This window comes from Oryctolagus cuniculus, chromosome 9 (genome assembly GCF_964237555.1).
Source record: "Oryctolagus cuniculus chromosome 9, mOryCun1.1, whole genome shotgun sequence".
Taxonomy (NCBI): Eukaryota; Metazoa; Chordata; class Mammalia; order Lagomorpha; family Leporidae; genus Oryctolagus; species Oryctolagus cuniculus.
In genome coordinates, this window is record NC_091440.1 from 19,543,191 (window position 1) to 19,565,455 (window position 22,265).

The window sequence follows — 22,265 nt, forward strand, 5'->3', positions numbered from 1 at the left end:
GCTTGATGAACTTGGCAATGTTTCTTATTTATTGCATTACAATTTCTATAGGCATAAATATCTTACAAGCTTCTTGCTAAAATTCAGTGGTATATATAAACAGCATAAGACATATCATAAAGTTAAGTAGTTTTCTTTCATCCTCTTTTTTGTTGATCTTGGCATGTGCAGGATCTCAAATATAGCATTGACTCCCTGGATAGGGAATTGCCACTGATGCATCAACAATTTTGTTAGAAACACTGTAAACATTTTGAATCAAATTCAGAATGAGAAAAACCTTCAGAAATGATCTCATCCATCTCTTTCATGATCTCCTGTTTCAATAACACAGTCAATTAAAGGCTAAACCAGGACAGGACCCAAAATCCTCAGCCTTGTGCCCTTCAACCTTTATAGTAGAAAATACAAGAAATTCGTTAAAAAATGATGGCAAACTATAAATAATTTTTAAATGAAGTAAAATTATTTAGGAATTTCAATACCTTCCCATACAATAGTTTCAATTTAGTGCTTGCTATGTCTCACAAGAGTGGAAAAATCTGTGACCTTGAATTTTGGAGATTTGCAGTGTTGGTAGAGCATTCACTAGATGTGGATGCTATGATTTGGTAGCTCTCTTTTGAAATTGTTATGGTCCTTGTTAGATGTTCACTACCACTGTTGTATGTTGTTTAAGTCAGAAACTATAAATACTACCACCAAACAACTTCCAATATTATTTCAAATGTCTTAGTTGATAGTTGGCTGCTCTCAGAATTGTTCTGTTAGTTATTGTTTCTGTAATGTACTCCTGAGAAGAAAAATTGGCTGTTTCTGTTCAATGTACCTTTGGATGCCTGAGTGAGTAAAAGAATGTCTTTTTGAGAGACTGCAAAGATTGGGAGGGGAGTGGACACTGGAGAAATACAATCATTTCATCCTTGTTTTGAGACACAGTTAAAAACAAGCTGTGGTTGATTAAGCACTTAATATCTAAATGCACACCATTTTGATGCATCCTACAGAAGTTCCCGCTGTTCTGTCAATCTAACAAGAGTGCTTGTATTGGGACCTTCTCTCCAAGTTGCATTTAAGAGAAGATAGTCAAGTTCCTTGTTTAGTCACCAGACCTTTAAAATGATTGTGACTTCAAGTAGACCTAGAATTTACGTTGACATGCAATTAGGTTTTAATGCCCCCTTACTCCCCCAAACCTTCTACTTTCTGTTTTTCACTTAAATTAAAATTCCATTATGTCAGTAACAAAATCATAGTTAAATACATGCTGGGCAGCTTAAACTCCTGGCCTTTAGTACTGAATTCAATTCTCAGACTGCCTGCTGTACAGCAGCCTGAAAATGTTGATTTATGGTGAGAATAGAAGAAAGGTGGTCTCTATGGTCCTGTTTCATTCTACAAAAGCCATGGTATTTCAGCTATGTTAAAGATGAATTCCTGTATTAAAGATGAATTCACACTACTTCCGTTGGAATTCTCTCATACTGTAGATAGATTTGCAGACGGTGGGGAGTTTGCTTCTGCTTTATTTCCTTCTTGTCCACACTTTATCAGAAGTGAATCATCCTTTTTGATGCATATGTATTATATTATCTGCCATGCATTTCCTCCCTGCAATGAGTTGGAATAAAAGCAATTATCTCATGGCTTCCTCCTTTCATTCCTCTCCTTGACTTTCTGAGTACAACTAATCAGACTGAAGCAGACATTAGCATTTTCTGCAGCAGACAGCAACCCAGCAGAGAGACTCCTTTGAAGGAAGGAACATGATTGCAGCTCTCATGTTGCTGTCATCCTCTCGCCTGAGCAGAAAATAAATGAGAGACCACCAACTCTCCTAGGGGACGTAGTTCCAGACTTTTTTGTTGATGGTTAAAGTGTTCTAGATTATTGGTCTCTCAAAATGCACACACTGCTAACCTCACTTTCACTGCTGACATATAAAATATATTGTACAACTAACATGGGAAAACATTTTGAATACAACGGAATGACACCAGTGCAAATTCAACGACTATGATAACTAAGTGTTTATAGAGCTCTTTCCCCTTCATTGCTCAGATTTATTTGTCCTGTGCTGTTCATGTACATCAGTTATTGGGTATAAACTCCTTTGAATGATTTGAGTTGATCTTAGTAGTTGGGAAACTAATTGCAATCCCATGATTTTGACTCTCTCTATATATGAGAGGGAGTAAACTGTCAAAATGGAATGAATTGCATCGAATGACACATTTCACTACTTATATATCTTGATAATTAAGGCTCACTTAATCCAGAAGTAGGTACAGTGTAAGGACAAGATGCTCTGCTAATAAGCTCCCTAATATATCTGGGAGAGACATAAGCAACGTGTATTACATATTTACTACATGCCAGATTATAGCAATCTGTTCATAATGTCTCAATCTCTTCGGATTTTCATAATAATCTTTTCTTCCACTATTTATATGTTGAACGTTATCCAATCTGAGAAAGGGATTTGTATGCTCATTTAATGAGAAAAGACTGAAACACAAAGCGATTAATGTATTTCCCATGTAATTGCAGAATCCCAAATCTACAGTAAATTTCTCCATCGTAGCACAGTCCCACCCCTACACCACATTCCCTTGCCTCCTCTGACTGGAAGCCATGATATCTCTGATTACACAAAGATTTTTGGTTTGTGAACTTGTGCTTCATTGGTCACTGCTCAGATTTTTCTTGGTAAAATGGAAAAAAATTAATAGATCTTGGATTTTTTTTAAAAAAAATCAGTATTTGTATCACCCTGTGAATAAAGCAGACTATTGCAAAAAAGTTGCTCTAAGTAGTAAGGGAACCCAGACATTGACTTCCTCTGATAAAGGACAATTTATTCTACTTAAATTGGAAAACTACTTTTCTTTCATTTGCTCCATGTTTCCAGTGGTTTTAAGTTTTTAAAGTAAACATTCATAAAGCAAAAAGTTAGTAAAAATTCATATAACACTTACCTAGGAATTTCCGCTATAATGATATATATATATATATATATATATAAAACCTTAAAAATCATTGTACTGAAAAAATCTCATAACTAAACCACTGGTTTTATTGAAAAATTGGGGTTAAGAGTAAGGCATTCAAAACTTGGCAGAGATCCTGGTGAACCTGAAGGGGTCTGACAATCTCAGCTCCCCGAAGGTAAGAACACACTATGATGGGCTCTTCCTAACCCCACATACTATGGACATTAGCCCACTGAGTTGATGTGCAGTGAGGCAGTTATTGTAGATGTCTTCCACTTCCAATTCATGGGGACCAAATTCTCTGAGAGCCTGAAAACAAGCTCACCTATGGCTATCCAAATTTCATTTATAGACAATAAAATTTAAATTCCTAGATGTTGATAGAAATTTCAGTCAATACAGCTACCATTAGTAAAAATGATCATCAGGTTACAAGGGCTATGCTTAATCCTTTAGAGTTGTTCTTTATTTTGACCATCAAACAACCTGTAAAGTGTGAATTACTACTATCCATGGAACACATGCATACAATTCAGAAATGTGTCTCAGTTTTCTATAGGCGGTGAATGACAGTCTTGAGCATACACACTGATTTACCTTCTAAGTGACTGATGTGCTCTGAATTCTGTGTTGCCCTCCAGAGAGGGGTCCAGATCCACTGAGCTCCATCCCAGGAATTTTCAGTGACCTGTGTACAGACCACTCTCAATTCTACTTCTAGATCCTCCTGTGCATCCGGACATTCTTCTTGCTACCAGATGATACAAGTTTCCAAACAAGATGTCCAAAATTTCTGGGACGGAACTTCCGATTAATGACCTTCATTGGTTCCCACGTCCAACCTGCCTCATTTAACCCAGAATCTTCTATGCTACTTCTTCGGCAATAGCAGCCCAGTTCTTTTCTCCTTTCAGTATTTTGTGTACCTGTATACCCTCTCTGTGGGTCTCCACACTACATGTGAATCTTCAAATTGGTTCTAATTTGGTGTCCTTATGTGGGGCAATACTGAGCTTTGAACAAACTTGCTCTGATTTTGTTAATTTATTTAGGGAATTCATTGTATTTGCTATTGATACTTTCAAAATTAAGAAACCTACTGCACTTTCACACTCAAAATGACAGCTCTTACGAGTAGATTAATGAATGCCATCATGCAGATTTGGAAAAGATGGGTGTGAAGACATAATTGTAACATTGATAGAAGCAACAGTAGATTGAAGAGAATATGTTAATTGATTTATACATCAAACCACTTTTTTAGAAATCAAATGCTTTTACAGATAAAGGAAAATATAGTCACTTTTTCTTGGTACTCAACGCTGTTTTTCCATTGCAGAAAGTACAACTCTAACAGCCTGTCTGACCTGTCTTAGAAAAAGTCCTGCCGGCTTCAAATTACACTCTCGAATACAGGTTAGGCATTTGCCTTGATGTTATGCTCTCTTTTGTATTAGGATCTGAGAGTTAAAAGAAAGTTTTCATCTCTGGGTGTTTGTTTTGGTCACATTGTGCTACTGTGGATCATGACTCCTTTGAGGTCATGAAAAATGGGAGCAGGCAAATTATTCAAGCAAAGCCAAATAGCAATTGAATTGTTGAGGATAAGGGACAGAAATGAAATGTGCAATCTGCACAGTGTATCAGTTCTCGCCAGTCTCCATTTCACACCTTCAAAATGGTTATTTGATGAAAGTATGGGACACAGACACTTCCTTATTGTGCTCATATACACTGAAGGAAAAAAAAGATTGTGTGTCGGAATATAATTGACAGAGAGAAATAGTTTTTACATTGCTTTTGTACTTTGACAGCCAACTCTTATGTTATTTAAAAGGAAATAGAAGCACATGTTTTTATGTGGAAAAAATGCTATTTCTTTACTTATCTTTAAGTGAGTGATTTCTGACCAAAACAAAAAAGCCCCTTACTTCCCAGGTTTCCCAAACATAGAGTGGTTGTTGTGTTGCAACAATAACAAGCTTTCTGATACATAAAGTGAATCATAAGGAATATTCAAATATCATTTTGCTTTTATTAAAAGGAAACTTAAAAGATCACGTTTCAACCTCCTTATCTTATTGGTAAACAAATAGAAACTTCTAGAGGGTTGGTATCTCTGAATTTTCATATCTATTTTGAGGATTGGACAATGCCATCATTCTATTATACCCTATATTAAATTACTTATATTTTCTCTGTGGACCTCCATACAGTTATGGGCATTAGAATATGATGGCTAAGAAATATTTTCCTCTTGAACTTCTGCATATCTGGCATAGAAAGAGAGTGTGGGAAGAGTTATACTCCCATCTCTACAGAGGAAATTGCCCCTTCCCAGTTGTGGACCATGGATAAGTCCAAGGAGGCTCTAGAGATTCCTTAGAAAAGCACCAGGGGTTGGCCTTAACCAGGAGTTACAAAGATTAAGCCAACCTCCAACACCTTTCCTGTCCTGCTGCCTGCACTTCTCTTCAGTCACCCAGTTGTTTCAGGGAGGATATGACATGGGTTTCAGCCCTATCCAGTGAGAAATAAAATAATCCTGATATTTCCATTTCCATTTTTAAACATAAAATATTTACTGAACTTCATTGAATTTTTTTTTTTTTTTAACAGGCAGAGTGGACAGTGAGAGAGAGACAGAGAAATGTTTTCCTTTTCCGTTGGTTCACCCCGCAATGGCTGCTGCAGCTGGCGTGCTGCGGCCGGCGCACCACACTGATCCGAAGGCAGGAGCCGTCCTTCTCCTGGTCTCCCATGGGGTGCAGGGCCTAAGGACTTGGGCCATTCTCCACTGCACTCCCGGGCCAGAGCAGAGAGCTGGCCTGGAAGAGGAGCAACCGGGACAGAATCTGGCACCCCGACTGGGACTAGAACCCCGGGTGCCAGCGCCGCAGGTGGAGGATTAGCCTATTGAGCCAGCCGCTGTGCCGGCCTGAATTCTTTTTTTCAAGTTACGCTTGCAATTCAGGCTCCCCCGCTCCTGAAATCTTTTATTTAATGAATACAAACTTCATGCATTCCATAAATACATCTTTAAGAATATAGTGATTCTTCCCACCGTGACCACCCTGCCACCTGCACTCCCACCCTTCAACTTCCTCCCTTTCCTATTCCCATTCTTGTTTTTTACTAAGATCTATTTTCAATTAACTTTATACACATAAGATTAACTCTGTACTAAATAAAAAGAGTTCAACAAATTGTATGAAAAAAAAAAAAAAAACTGTCCTTCACAGTTGGGACAAGGGTTGTTCAAAGTCATTGTATCTCAAGTTGTCAATTTCACTTCTATAAATTATCTTTTAGGTGCTCCATTAGTTACCACAGGTCAGGGGGAACATATGGTATTTGTCCTTTTGGGACTGGCTTATTTAAAAAAAATATTGGATATGTACACCATGAAATACTACACAGCGTGAAAAAAAATGAAATCCTGTTGTTTGCAACAAAATGAATGAAACTGGAAAACATCACACTTAGTGAAATAAGCCAGTCCTAAAAGGACAAATACCATTTAATTCTTGACAATACTTTGTCTTAACACTGAAAACACAGTTTTAATAATACAATCACTTGTCATTTGCATTATCCATATATATGCATGTGTAGATATAGATACAGATATTTTTCAATTACAATATCAGAATTAAAACAATTTAGTTGTAAAATGTAGATTCAGATTTCCTAAGCATTTTTTATTACCTTAGAGCCTGTTGCACTGAGAATGAATAATTTAAGACTGTTCTTAGAAATATGTTTTTGTTTTCTTCTGAGATTGTTACCTACTTGACTATACGTGCTATATGTAACCATTTTTATTAATTATTGAATTGACTTTTAGGGTTTTCATTGTAGTTATCTATATATCATCTATTTGTATTGTTTTCCATCCTTTCCCTTACTATTCAGACCATATAATTTACATCATGCTGTATCTTGCTGTTTTTACTTGTCAATATATTTTCCATATCAGTATAAGAAATTCCTCCATTTCAATAAAGAAAGAGCTCTTAAATATTTTTTTTTCTTTTTTGGCTGTATTGTCTAGATTTTCCAAAACTTGTTCTCACAAATCTTGTTGTTTCTAAAGTTTGGACATTATAAATAACATAGCAATCAGTAGTTTTGTTCCCTTGTCATTTTGTGTATTGAATGAGCATTAGGGTAGACTCACCCCCAATATAGAATTTCTGGATTAAAGTATATAGTTATCTGCATTATAGTTACTTATCAAATCTAAGTTACATAATTATTATCTATTTTCATTATTAGCATATGAGAACGCATTTTTTTAAAGATTTATTTTATTTATTTGCAAGACAGAAGTACAGAATGAGTTAGAAAGAGAGAGAGGGAGAGAGAAAGAGAAAGAGGAAGAGAGAGAAAGAGAGAGAGAGAGAGATATTCCATCTTCTGGTTCACTCCCCAAATGGCAGCAATGGCCAGAGCTAAGCTGAGCCAAAGCCGGAAACGGGGCCCAAGCACTTGGGCTGAACTTTGCTGCTTTCCCAGGCCATAAGCAGGGATGCTGGATGGGAAACGGAGCAGCTGGGACTCCAACCACACCCATATGGGATGCAGGCACTGCAGCCCCTGGCTTTAACCTTCTGCACCACAATACCAGCCCCAATGCATGTTTTCTAACAGCCTTGTTTTCTCCTTTATGTCATTTTAAATTTACCTGTCTGGTATGTCAAAAATGGCATGAGATAATTTCATTGTACTTTCTTGAAATTATGAGTGAAAGTGAACATCCTTTCATGTTTTCAACAAGATTATTTAAAGCTTGGGTTGAGAGTCATCTTTTAACATAATTGAGTTAAAATCTCTGATTGTAAAATTTCACAAGGATGCAATCCTTCTTTGTAAATTAATATCAACTACATATGGTACCATAAAAGTGATTCTGGATATCATGTAAACAAATATAGGTGTTTGCTATGTAGATGATAATTTCTGAATTAATTTATCTATTCAAGTTGTTTGCAATTCAGATTTTTCTTATAAAAGCAAAGTCTGCTTTTAAAATTGAAAAGTGTATAGAGTAAAATTATTATACCACAAGAAGTAACACATTTTTAAATACTTCCTCCGTCTTTTCTATCATTTTATAAACATTATTGATTTTTTTTGGATTTTAATAGACTATAATTTTTTTTTTACTTACATTCTTACATTTTTTTTTTACTTACATTCTTAAAAGAAATTGCGCTGAAAGTACAGAGAGGATTCCCATGAATCCTGAACATTTTCCAATTTAGTTACATCTTCTTTGATTTCTTTGATTAGAATTTTGTAGTTTTTTTAAAATATAGCTCTTGTATAAATTTTGTTAGATTTATAGATATGTATTTATCACTTTTGTTGCTCATGTAAATTGTGTTGTGTTTGATAGCTTTCAAATTATGGTTGTTTGCTGCTGATATATAAGTAAAGCACCGACTCATATACAAGAATAATGCAAAGGCTCATGGAAAAATGAAATTTCAAAGTTAGATTTAAAATTGTAACTTCATTTCTCAATATAAACCCCATGAATTTGAAGACAGCTTTGTAAGTGATGAGACCAGTCACTTAGTCCCTCCTTAAAGAACTGAGGGTCCAGGGAAATTAACCATGTAATTAAGTCCCCCTTTTTGAGTGAGTACCTTGTTAATTGAAGAGTTATGGGTGCCCTTTTAAGATTTTTTTTTTTTAAGATTAGAAAATAAAATGATTTAAAAAGAAGACCGTACGGTAGATGCCTGATTAGCTCCCATTGAATTGGCTTTGATTAGAGGAATGAGGAGAAACACTGTGGGGTAGAGAAGGATTCTCTGGTGAAGATTTCTGGGTGTTTTCCTTCTAAAGCTGTTAAACTTTCTAACTCCTAAGAAGCACATGATATTATTCTTCAGCACTCCAGAGAGTTAGTAGGTGAAATACATTAAAAAATAAAAAAAAAAAAACTGTTACACTGATTTTTTTCTCTTGACCCATCAGCTTTAGCTTTGCATGGACCACTTCTTTTTCTTGATCACCATTGCTTTCCTTCTACTTTCTCTTCAATATTAGAATAGGAAAGCCATGAGTCATCTCCTACTACAATTCTTCTAAGAAAGGCTTTAAAATCTTATTCCCACTTATCTAAAATTTACCTTAAAATGTGTTATTGTCTCCTATTGACCTAGGTGCAACAATTTTTATCCCTTGAGATATTTATGGTGCTGGCTATGGTTTCTTTTGTTAGCCATCAGTGCCGTTCAATTAGAGAAGGAAAATTAACTTTTTCCTTGCAAAATGATGTGAATGGTCTAATGTTGCAAAGTTTGTCTTCACAACCCTCTCAATCTGTGTAAAGATGAGTTATCCATTTGTCAATCACTGATTTCTTAGGGACACTTCTCACTGATTTTCATACTGAATGATTTCACCATTCATATACCTAATTTTTACCATGACTTTGATGTTTGTTCTTGCTTCAATTTAAGCAGAATCCATGATGCTTTGATGAAGGATTTTACATACAGTTTTCATGAACTTTTTGAAGACTCTTTGTATTAACCTTATATCTCAAAACCTTATTACTATTTGTATTTGTTCCATGAGAATTTTACTGTGGTTTAATTGGGACTTTAATGTTATGTTCAAGTTACCTAGAAAGACACTGTTACTTATTCCTTCACACTATGTAGTGTATTTTCTATTTCCTGTCTTATTTTACTGGTTTAATGCAGGACTTCTGGTACAATGGTGAATGAAAATGAAAAAAATTTTCTTGCTTTTTTTTTTATTTTAGGGAAGGGAAACTAACATCACTATTAAGCATAACATTATGTGTAAATCTTGTAGATGTTATTCATCACACTGAAGAAGTAGCCCACCTCTCTTTTCTAGTTTGCTCATTTTTTTACCATAATAAATAGACATAAAACTTATTGTGCTTTTGTTGATTTAATCATAAGATTTTTATTCATTAACTTCTTTATGTGGTGAATTGCAAAAATTGATTTTTAAATGTTAAACCAGCCTTATCCACTTACACTAAATCCCATTCTTATATAATGACTCATATACATTATTGAATTTGACTTGCTAATACTTTATTAAAGAATATACTTATATTCATGATAGATATCTGTGTTCCTTGATATGTCTTAGGATTTATTTTTATACTAAATACATTAGGTAGTGTTCCTTCTTGATTAGTTTTCTGTAAGATTGTATGGAATTGGTATTGATTTTATCTTAAATATCAGATAGAATTCACATTGAAATTATGTGGATCTAGTAATTTCTATTTAAGAAGAAATACAAGATATTTCTTGAGTTGATTGTCAGATACACTGTAACCATATCTCTTTTAATTGGTAAATTTAGATAATTTATATTTAATGATTACTGATATATAGCTAAATTAGGGTAGCATATTTTAGTATAGTACACATCAGTTAGTATGTTGATATAAGATTATCGTATTTATAAATGTTTTGTGCTTCATCTTGTTTATTTCTTTTGTCCTTTAGTTTTTTTTCCATCTTTAATTTTTTAAAACATTTTATTTATTTATTTTGAAAGTCAGAGTTACACAGAGAGGAGAGGCAGAGAGAGAGAGATGTCTTCTATCTGATGGTTCACTCCCCAGTTGGCCCCAATGGCCAGAGCTGCCCCTATCCGAAACCAGGAGCCATCCACTACTGCTTTCCCAGGCCACAGCAGGGAGCTGGATTGGAAGTGGAGCAGCTGGGTCTCAAACTGGTGCCCATATGGGATGTGGACGCTTCAGGCCAGGGTGTTAACCTGCTGTGCCACAGCACTGGCCCCACATCTTTAATCTTTTTAATTGAACATTTTTGTAGGGTTCCATTTTTGCTGGTTTGTAAGCATATCAATTATCATTCTTGTTTTAAAAATTTTATTGATTACCCTAGAGTTTTCAATATAAATTTACAACTGACAAAAGTTAGCCCACTTTCAAATAATAGTATCATTTCATGGGCCACACGGATATGGAATATAGAGTTTTCCCAATGTCTTCTTCACTTATGTTATTACATTGCTTTCATTCACTTATCCATAGTTTTTCATCACTCAATGCATTGTTGATATTATTAATTTTACACAGTTCTTTACTTGTAGATTAAGAATGAGAAAAAGAGAAAGAAAGAGAGAGAAAGCAATCTCAAAAGAGGTATTCCACCTGATGGTTCACTCCCCAGATGCCCAAAACTGCCGGGGTTGGGTCAGGCCAAAGCTGGGAACAAGGAACTCTATTCAGGTATCCGGCATTGGTAGCAGGACCAGAGTACTGGAGCCAGCATCCGCAGCTTCCTGCATGAATGTGCAGCAAGCTAGATTGGAGACAGAGGTGGGACTCAATACCAGGTACTTTGATTTGGGGCATGGACAACCTAAGAGCTAACTTTATATTGCTGCATTACAACAGGTGCCCCTTTTTCTTCCTTTTCTGCCATTTAAGGTGTGTTGTACCCTCTGGCTTCTTCTAAAATTTTTTTCTTTGTCTTTGATTTTCTATAATTTGAATATAGTTGGCCTAACTGTAGATGTTTAAATTTTAGCCTGTTTGGTATCTGGAATTCTTGACCTGCCACATGATGCCTATAATTAACTTTTGTAAATTCTTAGTCATTATTACTTCAAATATACCTCTGCTACTTTCTCCTCTTCCTGGTATTTCCAGTACACACGTTACACTTTTTGTAATTGTCCTACAGTTTTTTTTTTAATAGCTGCTCATTTTTTTTTCACTGATTTTCACTCTTTTCTTTTCAGTGGATCATTTCTACATGTCTTCACAATCTCACCGAATCTTTTTTCAGCTATGTCTAGTCTACTAAAGAGCCCATCAAAAGAGTTCTTCCTTTCTGTTAGTGTTTCTGATTTCTAGCATTTATGTTTGATTGTTTCTTACTGTTTCAATTTCTCTTCCTACATTACCAATCTGTTCTGGTATGTTGTCAATTTTTTTCCTTTACAGGATTTAGAAAATTAATCAATTGATTCTTTTTAGATATTTCCATACAAATTAATATCCACTTACTCTGAAGGTGAGGAGTTGCGGAAAAATCCCAAGGTGAGGAGGAGATATTCAATTATTCTTTATGGATAAATTTTCCCAACAATCTACATTCTACCAATTATATGTTGTTTCATTTATTGTGGAATTTTCTTTTTTCATAGAAACTAATATTTGTAGTATTTGTCTAATAGGACTTTGTCCCAAATGATTTTTGTTGATACTCGAAAAATCAAGCTATTTTTCAATTTTAATCATAACTTCCTAATAAAGTGATAGTGAAGTAGTATGATCATTCTAAAATCACAGACTTTAAAGTCATATTTACTGAACTAAATCTGTTTCATAAAACGATGGATGCTTCCAAACAGCTAAAATAATGCTATTACAGCAAACTGGAACATCTAAGTTATAAATGAAGTACATGGAGCCAAAATCATCATTACTCTTTAGGGACAAAAGCACATATGGAAATACTTCATGGATTCATTAAATATCAATCTGAAATAACATGACATCAATATTGGTAGCTGGAAAATGATAACATCTGACAGATGGCAACCAATTAGAGCAATTAACAATTAACTTATATGCTGTTTCCCACCTTCATCCACCTTCAATTGCTCCATGAATTTCTGCAATCTCTGGAAATGTGCCTGAGATTCAGTCTCTGCTAAGGAGCACTGTGATACTGTATTTTGGCCAGTTACTGAAAATGAAATTGGAGAGAAAATGCATATCAAACTTCAACTCCCATTCAAAAAGTCTATTCTGTTTATGTAGACTATAACTTAAATTGAACTTTCAGAGTATTTTTGGAGTGCTAGAGTAATTAAGAAAAAAGTTATAAACATTTTCAAATATTTATTTTTTTAATATATAGGTAGATTTTACTATACTGGTGGCCCTATAAACTAGTGCAATTCAAAAGACATTTCGGCCGGCGCCGCAGCTCACAAGGTTAATCCTCCGCCTTGTGGCACCGGCACACCGGGTTCTAGTCCCGGTCGGGGCACCGGATTCTGTCCCGGTTGCCCCTCTTCCAGGCCAGCTCTCTGCTGTGGCCAGGGAGTGCAGTGGAGGATGGCCCTGGTGCTTGGGCCCTGCACCCCATGGGAGACCAGGAGAAGCACCTGGCTCCTGCCATCGGATCAGCGCAGTGCGCCGGCCGCAGCGCACCAGCCGCAGCAGCCATTGGAGGGTGAACCAACGGCAAAAGGAAGACCTTTCTCTCTGTCTCACTCTCTCTCACTGTCCACTCTGCCTGTCAAAAAAAAATTTCCAAAAGCCATTGTTTCTTACAGTAAAAATATGTAACTCTGTACATTAAGACAAAAACAAAGAAATATTTTGTGGTTATGATTAAGGAATCATAAAAATAATTATACTTCATATATATTCACATACATGATTCAGTATCACATTTCTAATGCCAGTCAAGAGTATTTTGGCTTCAGAATATATTTTCTCAATAGGTCATTTCCTAAGAAATTTTCTTGAAATCTTTAAAATCACATATTTTGGTTAACAAAATCTGAAATTGTTTGCATTGTCCATTTACTTTTCCTTGCAAGCATAACTTTTAATTGTAAAACTATCTTTTACAGGTACTGAGTTAAGAGTAAATGTCAGAGAATTGTGTTTATTTTCATTTATATTCTATATTATTTTTGTTTTGTGATACACAAATAATTTTACATCAGTATATATCTACGTGGGAAATATTTTCAAGTAAAAACTAATCAAATGTAATGCTTTGAATTATGATTATTTTACTATTTATATAACTTAGAAGTAAAATTGGATAATTTCTTAATGGAATTTAATTCATGGATATAATTCTCAATAGTATTTCCATTAAGAGATGATTCTCCCAAGATGATATATTAAAATATAAATTTGGAAAGATTTTTTGCTGAATAATTTTTTAAAAATTAACATTTTGGATTGCATCAAATTGAGAAGTTTCTGTACTGCAAAAGAAACAGTAAGGAAAGTGAAGAGGCTACCGACAGAATGGGAAAAAGTATTTGCAAACTATGCAACAGATAAAGGGTTAATAACCAGAATCTACAAAGAGATCAAGAAACTCCACAACATCAAAACAAACAACCCACTAAAGAGATGGGCCAAGGACCTCAATAGACATTTTTCAAAAGAGGAAATCCAAATGGCCAACAGACACATGAAAATATGTAAAGATCACTAGCAATCAGGGAAATGCACATCAAAACCACAATGAGGTTTGACCTCACCCCATTTAGAATGGCTCATTTACAGAAATCCACCAACAACAGATGCTGGCAAGGATGTGGGGAAAAAGGGGCACTAACCCACTGTTGGTGGGAATGCAAACTGGTTACGCCACTATGGAAGTCCGTCTGGAGATTCCTCAGAAACCTGAATCTAACCCTAGCATACAACCCAGCCATCCCACTCCTTGGAATTTACTCAAAGGAAATGAAATTGACAAACAAAAAAGCGGTCTGCACCCTAATGTTTATTGCAGCTCAATTCACAATAGCTAAGACCTGCAACCAACCCAAATGTCCATCAACAGTAGACTGGATAAAGAAACTATGGGATATGTACTCTATAGAATACTATACAGCAGTCAAAAACAATGAAATCCGGTCATTTGCAACAAAATGGAGGAATCTGGAACACATCATGCTGAGTGAAATAAGCCAGTCCCAAAGGGACAAATATCATATGTTCTCCGTGATCGGTGACAACTAACCAACCACAAAAAAGGAAACCTGTTGAAGTGAAAGGGACACTATGAGAAACAGTGACTTGATCAGCCCTTTTCCTGACTGGTGATGTACAATTTAATACTTTATCCCTTTTAGTATTTTTGTTTTGTTCTAGTTAATACTATTGGTTGAACTCTGTAATTAACACACAATTATTCTTAGGTGTTTAAATTTAACTGAAAAGTGATCCCTGTTAAATATAAGAGTGGGAATAAAAGAGGGAGGAGATGTACAATTTGGGACATGCTCAATCGGACTTGCCCCAAATGGTGGGGTTTGAAATGTGCCAGGGTATTCCAATACAATCCCATCAAGGTGGCATGTACTAATGCCATCTCACTAGTCCAAGTGTTCAATTTCAATTCACAATTGATCACACTGATAGGTCTAAGAGTCAAAGGGATCACACAAATAAGACTAGTGTCTGCTAATACTAACTGATAGAATAAAAAAGGGAGAGAACGATCCATCATAGGAAGCGGGATACACAGCAGGCTCATAGAATGGCAGATGTCCTAAACAGCACTCTGGCCTCAGAATCAGCCCTTAAGCACTCGGATCTGGCTGAAGAGCCCATGAGAGTATTTCAGGCATGGAAAGCCAAGACACTCTGAAAAAAAAAAAAATTGACCTTAATGAAAGATCTCTGCAAGTGAGATCCCAGTAGAAAGAATGGGGCCATCAAAGAAGGAGTTACCTTTCTCTGAAGGGAGGAGAGAACTTCCACTTTGACTCTGACCTTGTCTAAATAAGATCAAAGTCAGGGAACTCAAAAGGCTTCCATAGCCTTGGAAACTCATGACTAGAGCCTAGGGAGATTACTGATGCCATAAACAAGAGTGTCAATTTGTTAAGTCACAACAGGAGACATTGTGTACTTCCTCCTTCCTCATATGGGATCTCTGTCCTTAATGTGTTGTCCAATGTGAATTAATGCTATAACTAGTACTGAAACAGTATTTTACACTTTATATTCTGTGTGGGTGCAAACTGATGAAATCATTACTTAATATATACTAAATGGATCTTCTGTATATAAAGAGAATTGAAAATGAATCTTGATGTGAGTGGAATGGGAGAGGGAGCGGGAGATGGGAGGGGTGCGAGTGGGAAGGAAGTTGGGGGGGGTAAAAGCCATTGTAATCCATAAACTGTACTTTGGAAATTTATATTTACTAAATAAAAGTTAAAAATAATACTGTTTGAGAGACAGGAAACAGAGATAGACAACCCAAAAGATACCATCCATTGGTTTACTTCCCATATTCCCTCCACATATGGTGCTAGGCTAGGAGCCAGAAATACAATTCTGTTCTTCCACCTGGGTGACAAGGACCCAATCACTTGAGTCATCACTGTGGCCTACTAAGGTTCTGCATTAGCTGGAAGCTGGAGTCAGTAGTGGAGCCAATCAAACTAAGGTACTCCAATATAGGATGCAAGGGTCTTAACTGACATCCATCTGTTAAACCAAATCCCTGTGCCTTGTTGATTAAATATTCTCAACTGATTTGGGACAAAATGCAACCAAAATTTAAAGGACTTACTCACAGATGAATTCCAAAACATGTATTGAGCACTAAAATTCACTAAAGGTGAATTTACAAAGGAAATTTCAAAGGTTTAAAAGCATTTCACTCTTTTGATTATAAGCAGCAAGAATCTGTTACTTTAATGAAGTGTTTTTAAGTTCAAAATGAATGCCATCATACACAAAAACTCTATTTCAGTCACTGTGTGAGCATGTGTATGTGTGTATATATGCATGTTGACCATTGCATTCAAATTTCAATTTGAAGAGCATAAGAGAGTTTTAGATGTGATTTATGAAGTATGTGTTCACTGAAAACAAGCTCAATGACATTTCTGCTCTGTAGGCTTTCTTAATTTAGTATGGGCAGTTTTTGTGACACTTGACACTGAGTCACCCAAAATTTGTTTTCGATTATTATCATGGAGCAAATCATTTCATCATCTTAATGTTAGACATATAAGAGAATTATATAATCATGTTTACATGAAGGTAAATATTAAAATTCGAAAAAGTGAACTAATATATTTACTTTGATTACTCAGCTAACAGACAAATAGTGAACTGTTGTTGAAACTAACCGATTTTTCTGGCTCAATGTGACTGATATAACATTGACATCCTTTAATTCTCTGCAAATTCTTCTCTAGAAATCAACACAGGCAAATTTCAAGTGATCTGTTCCCAACCCCCTTTTCCCCATTTCATTGTCTCCAATTAGTAAATGAAGAAACAATAAGATTAGGACTTGGTCATCAAGTTGGAAAACAGTGGGTCCCTCTCTAGTTTGAAACTTGTACAAGGTTATTCAGTACAAAAGGCAAATAATCAAGGTGACAAAGAACAACCTTTGTCCCACTCTCAGAACCATGGTACCCTGCGGGGATTGCATCATCCTGAAAAAGTGGGTGACTTTTTGAATTAGCTCAAAACCAGTGACTGCCTGTCAAATCACAAAGCTGCAGCAGCCCAGATGGAGGTTTATGCTAATTCATATGAAGGTTCCCTGTGGACTAAGCATTTCTCTGAGCACAACAGTAATGGAAACAACCTTTGAAGGATCGGAAGTAAAACCGCCTTCCATCACAACCTTGCTCTCTGGCCCACAACTCATTAAGTTTCAAAAAACCTTTAATTAATTTAAATTATATTTAGATAGATGGATCATACCAGGGCTCTAGCCTTTTAAAGTTCTCCATGGTTGCTCAACAAGAGGCATGTTAAGGATTTCTCTACCATGTTTGGTCATTTTTTTTCAGTGTGCTTTTATGACTGTTTGTCAGGAAATACTATAGGAAAACCTCCGTAACTTGATGTATCATGGTATGCCAAAAGAGGCACTGGTTTGATGAAATACATGATTTTTCTGAAGAGAGCCCTTGTTTTGTCAATTATGAGCTGAAAAGATATATGAAGTTGCCATTTGAATGAAGAAACATGAAATCATTATCAGTTATGAAGCATTCTAGTTAGGTGATTACTAGAACTAGTTTTCCTCTGGAGTCCCTCCTAACTCAGCATCCAGCATACGCTATATTCTACATGTGGGAGGAACACAAAGAATTTTCAGAAGACAAAGACAGAGAAATAACTTTTCTCCTTTATACTTTGGGCAAAATATCAACTGTTCTTTTCTAATCCAGACATGAACTATATAACCATTAAAGATAATTCATTATTCTGAACAACCCAGCTGTCCAAAGAATGTTTTTATGATGAAACAGCTTTTATCTATGGAAGTACAAAGATTTTAAACATATACAAGTACTTCAAGTACTTACTGGTTTCTCTAAAACAGTATGAATAGCTTGACAAAACTATGTGTCATTAATCTGATAACAAGAGTGTTGTACTTTTTTTTTTTTTTTTTTTTTTTTGATAGGCAGAGTGGACAGTGAGAGAGACAGAGAGAAAGGTCTTCCTTTGCCATTGGTTCACTCTCCAATGGCAGCCAGGGCCGGCACACTGCAGCCGGCGCACCACGCTGATCCGAAGCCAGGAGCCAGGTGCTTCTCCTGGTCTCCCATGGGGTGCAGGGCCCAAGCACCAGGGCCATCCATTGCTACACTCCCGGGCCACAGCAGAGAGCTGGCCTGGAAGAGGGGCAACCGGGACAGAATCTGGCACCCCAGCTGGGACTAGAACCCAGTGTGCTGGCACCACAAGGCGGAGGATTAGCCTATTGAGCCGCGGCGCTGGCCAAGAGTGTTGTACTTTCAACTATAATGTAGGCTCCTTATATCAAACTTGCAAGATTAGGGCATGATAGCTTTCATTTTCTTCATGTTATTTTATTCCCTTTTGCTCATGCAAGATAAAAGAAAACTATTAGGTTATTTATCATTCCCTTATTATTTGTGGTAGAGTCATCTTTATTCTGCAAATAAAAATAAAAAGCCATATGAATTGAAATAAGATATAAGAGCTCACCAGATGTAGCTATATCTCTCCATGAAAATAAATGGAATGTTTTCCTTAATCAATCAGAATGAATAATGTTGATGGTCTTGGCAGTGACTACATCAGGGCTGCCAGCATCAGCTACCCTGCATGATTTCATCTTTTCAATGAGACTAAAAAATGCTTTTCCTCCTGCACACTGGACAACTTTATTTTCACATGTTCAATTCAACAAAGCTCAAAAGGAATTCTAAAAGCTTCGCCTGTCTAATAAAATGTTTACCAGATATCTCTACAGGATGGCAGCCACATTACAGTGTTTTATAATAAGGAGAAATAAAGTGGCTGAGTAAAGTCTACTGGCAAATATAGACAATAATATTGGTGGGAGGTTGTTTATTGTCATTCACTCCACCAGTTCACATTTTTCAACAATTTTGTTTAAAACTTCATTAAGCAACTACTTGCTATAGAAAGTCCTACACAAGTGTAGAAGTGCTTTTAAATCAGCCATGAAAGTACCTGGAGTCACTGACACCTCTTAACTTTCTACTTTTAGAAGACTTTCAAGTGCTTGATGAGCCAGTTTCTTTTGCGAGTTTGTCTGTTTCTACAGTTATTACAGTTATTATAATAAGCCACCATAAGCATGTTTAAATGGAAGTATTTTTAATAACCCATCTTCCTGTTTATAATATGGTCAACAAGGTAAAACTTTCAGGAAATAAGAGGTTCACGGATAGTAGAGCTAATATGTTAAGAATTTTGTTTGTATATTTTTTTTCACAAGCACATGTATTCCGTTTCAAAATGATATGCATGGATTAGTTTATTTAGTCATGATAACTCTATTTTACAGATGAAGAAACTGAAGTTTAGAGATATCAGTACTTAACCATGTTCACACCGATTGAAAGCAGAACACAATCCAAACTCAATTTGATTGCAGAATTTGTGTGTTTGAACACTTCCCTATGTGTCTTTCTGTAAATCAGCTTTTATATTCTTAATTTGACTTTCTACTCTTTATGAAGATTTTGCATTCTCAAAATTTTTTGAAGTATAGCAAAAATTCACAATTCTGGATTCATAAGAGATGTTAAGCAACAAGAATGGCCTCCTTAGATTTTTTGCACTTAAGAGGAAGGAAATTCGATACACTCCTCTACTTGAATGCTACCATTATGTCACACATTGCAAAGCATTTCTACACTGGCCAATAAATAAATTGATTCTTGTCATCTGAATCCAATATATAGCCATGGTGGTTATTGCTAAACAGAACATTACTCATTCTGTTATGACCTATTAGCGCCTGAAATCTTACTAGTGGGCAAAGGTCTTATTTGAATGAATGCAAAAAGTGGCCCTGCCAAACATATACATCCTGAAAGGTGGTAAGTCATTGCCACCTGGTGGTTAAATCATTTAACCTTCTGTGGACCTGGAGAAATCAGTAATGCTATGGTTGGCTAGTTGACATGGTCTTACTGACTTTTGACATTGAAGATGCTTACTTAGGGAGAGATGCTGTTAATTGTTAAGTAAATCCCTAGCCCCAAAGCCACTTCCATCTCCCAGTACTTTCACATTTTCTCTGATGATCTCATGACTTTCCCCATGCTCTAATTCTGTAGAGTTGAAAAAAAATATTCTACTAAATCTCCATATTCAGGATTTACACAATGCACTCAATTCTTACACAGGCTTTATTGCCTCTGAATATGTTTTGATTGCCCTGAAGATGCAGCTATAAATCTTCAAAGCCATAGCCCAAAGACTTGTGGTTTATGATGAGCTTTGCCTTTGAATATAGGAAATATGTGTTATGCTCTTAATCCTGCTTGGTACTTTTTCTTCAGAAGCCAGGTGTATATTTTGAAGTCCAGAAATAAAGCAATGGGATGATATAAATATATTAATTTTTAAGAGAGATGTGTTTGTTTGATTGAAAGGCAGAGTGACAGAGAAAGAATGAAAGAGGGAGGGATGGAGAAAGATCTTCCATCTGTGGATTCACCCTTCCATAAGGCTGCAACAGCCAGGGTTGGGCTGGTTTCAAGATGAAGCTAGAAACGTGGAAATCTACCAATGTTCCCATGTAGATGACTGCCTTCTATCTACTGCTTTCCCATGTGTGTTAGTAGGGAGCTGGTTTGGAAGCGGATTATCTGGAACTTGAACTAGGACTCTGAAATAGGATGCTGGTATCGCAAGCAGCAGCTTAACATTATGTGAAACAATGCTGGCCAGGTAAATATCTTCTTTTTTAAAAAAGATTTATTTTTATTTTTTGAAGGCAGAGATTTACACACACACACACACACACACTCAGAGAGAGAGAGAGAGAGAGATATCTTCTATCTACTGGTTCTCCCCAAATGGCTGCAATGGCCAGGGATGAGCCAGACCAAAACCAGGAGCCAGGAGCTTTCTTTGGTTCCATGTAAACTCTTTAATTTTCTTTTTTTTTTGACAGGCAGAGTGGACAGTGAGAGAGAGAGAGAGAGAGAGAGAGAGAGAGAGAAAGGTCTTCCTTTGCCATTGGTTCACCCTCCAATGGCCGCCAGGGCCGGCGCGCTGCGGCCGGCGCACCACGCTGATCTGAAGGCAGGAGCCAGGTGCTTATCCTGGTCTCCCATGTGGGTGCAGGGCCCAAGCACCAGGGCCATCCTCCACTGCACTCCTGGGCCACAGCAGAGAGCTGGCCTAGAAGAGGAGCAACCGGGACAGAATCCGGCACCCCAACTGGGACTAGAACCTGGTGTGCCGGCACCGCAAGGTGGAGGATTAGCCTAATGAGCCACAGCTCTGGCTAAACATTTTAATTCTAACATAGGCTTTTAATGACTGCATGTCCGGAAATGCAATTTAAAAAAAAAAGATAATCAATTTAAAATTTTGTAAAACTGATACTTAATTGTACTGCTTCTGATTTTACTTAATATCAAGCTATTAAATATGTTACAAATGGGGGAGCAGTGTTTGCCCACTGGTTAAGACACCTGCATTTCATGTTAGAGAGCCTGAGCTCAAGTCACACTCCATTCCCTACCCATCTTCGTGCTAATGTGCATCCTGGATGGCAACATGTGAGGATTCAAGTACTCGGGTTCCTGCCATCCAGGTGGCAGACTCAGATGGAGTTCTGAGCACCTGGCTACAGGCTGCTATAGGCAAGGCTGTTGTGGTTGTGGGGGTGTGAACTAGAAGAAAGACCACACTTCTTCTCTTTCTCTACCTATCTCTTTCTACATATCTCTATTTTTCAAATGAAAATAAATTAATTCTAAAAATAAGCAAAATCAAATTTTTAGAACAAAGGAGTATAGTGCTTAAAAGAAAGAAATGCTCTGCTTACCAATGCAATTAATGAAGTGAATGTCCCTCCTAGTCAGTTCTTAAACTACCCCCGCCCACCTCTTCAAGGCAATAATACAGTGCTGGATAAAGCAATGAGAATGTAATCAGCAATCCATGCCCTTCAGTCTTCAGCAATTTTCTGTCCCCACCATTGCAGAAATATCGTGGAAAATCTTCTATCTCAGATGACAGTTTTTCTT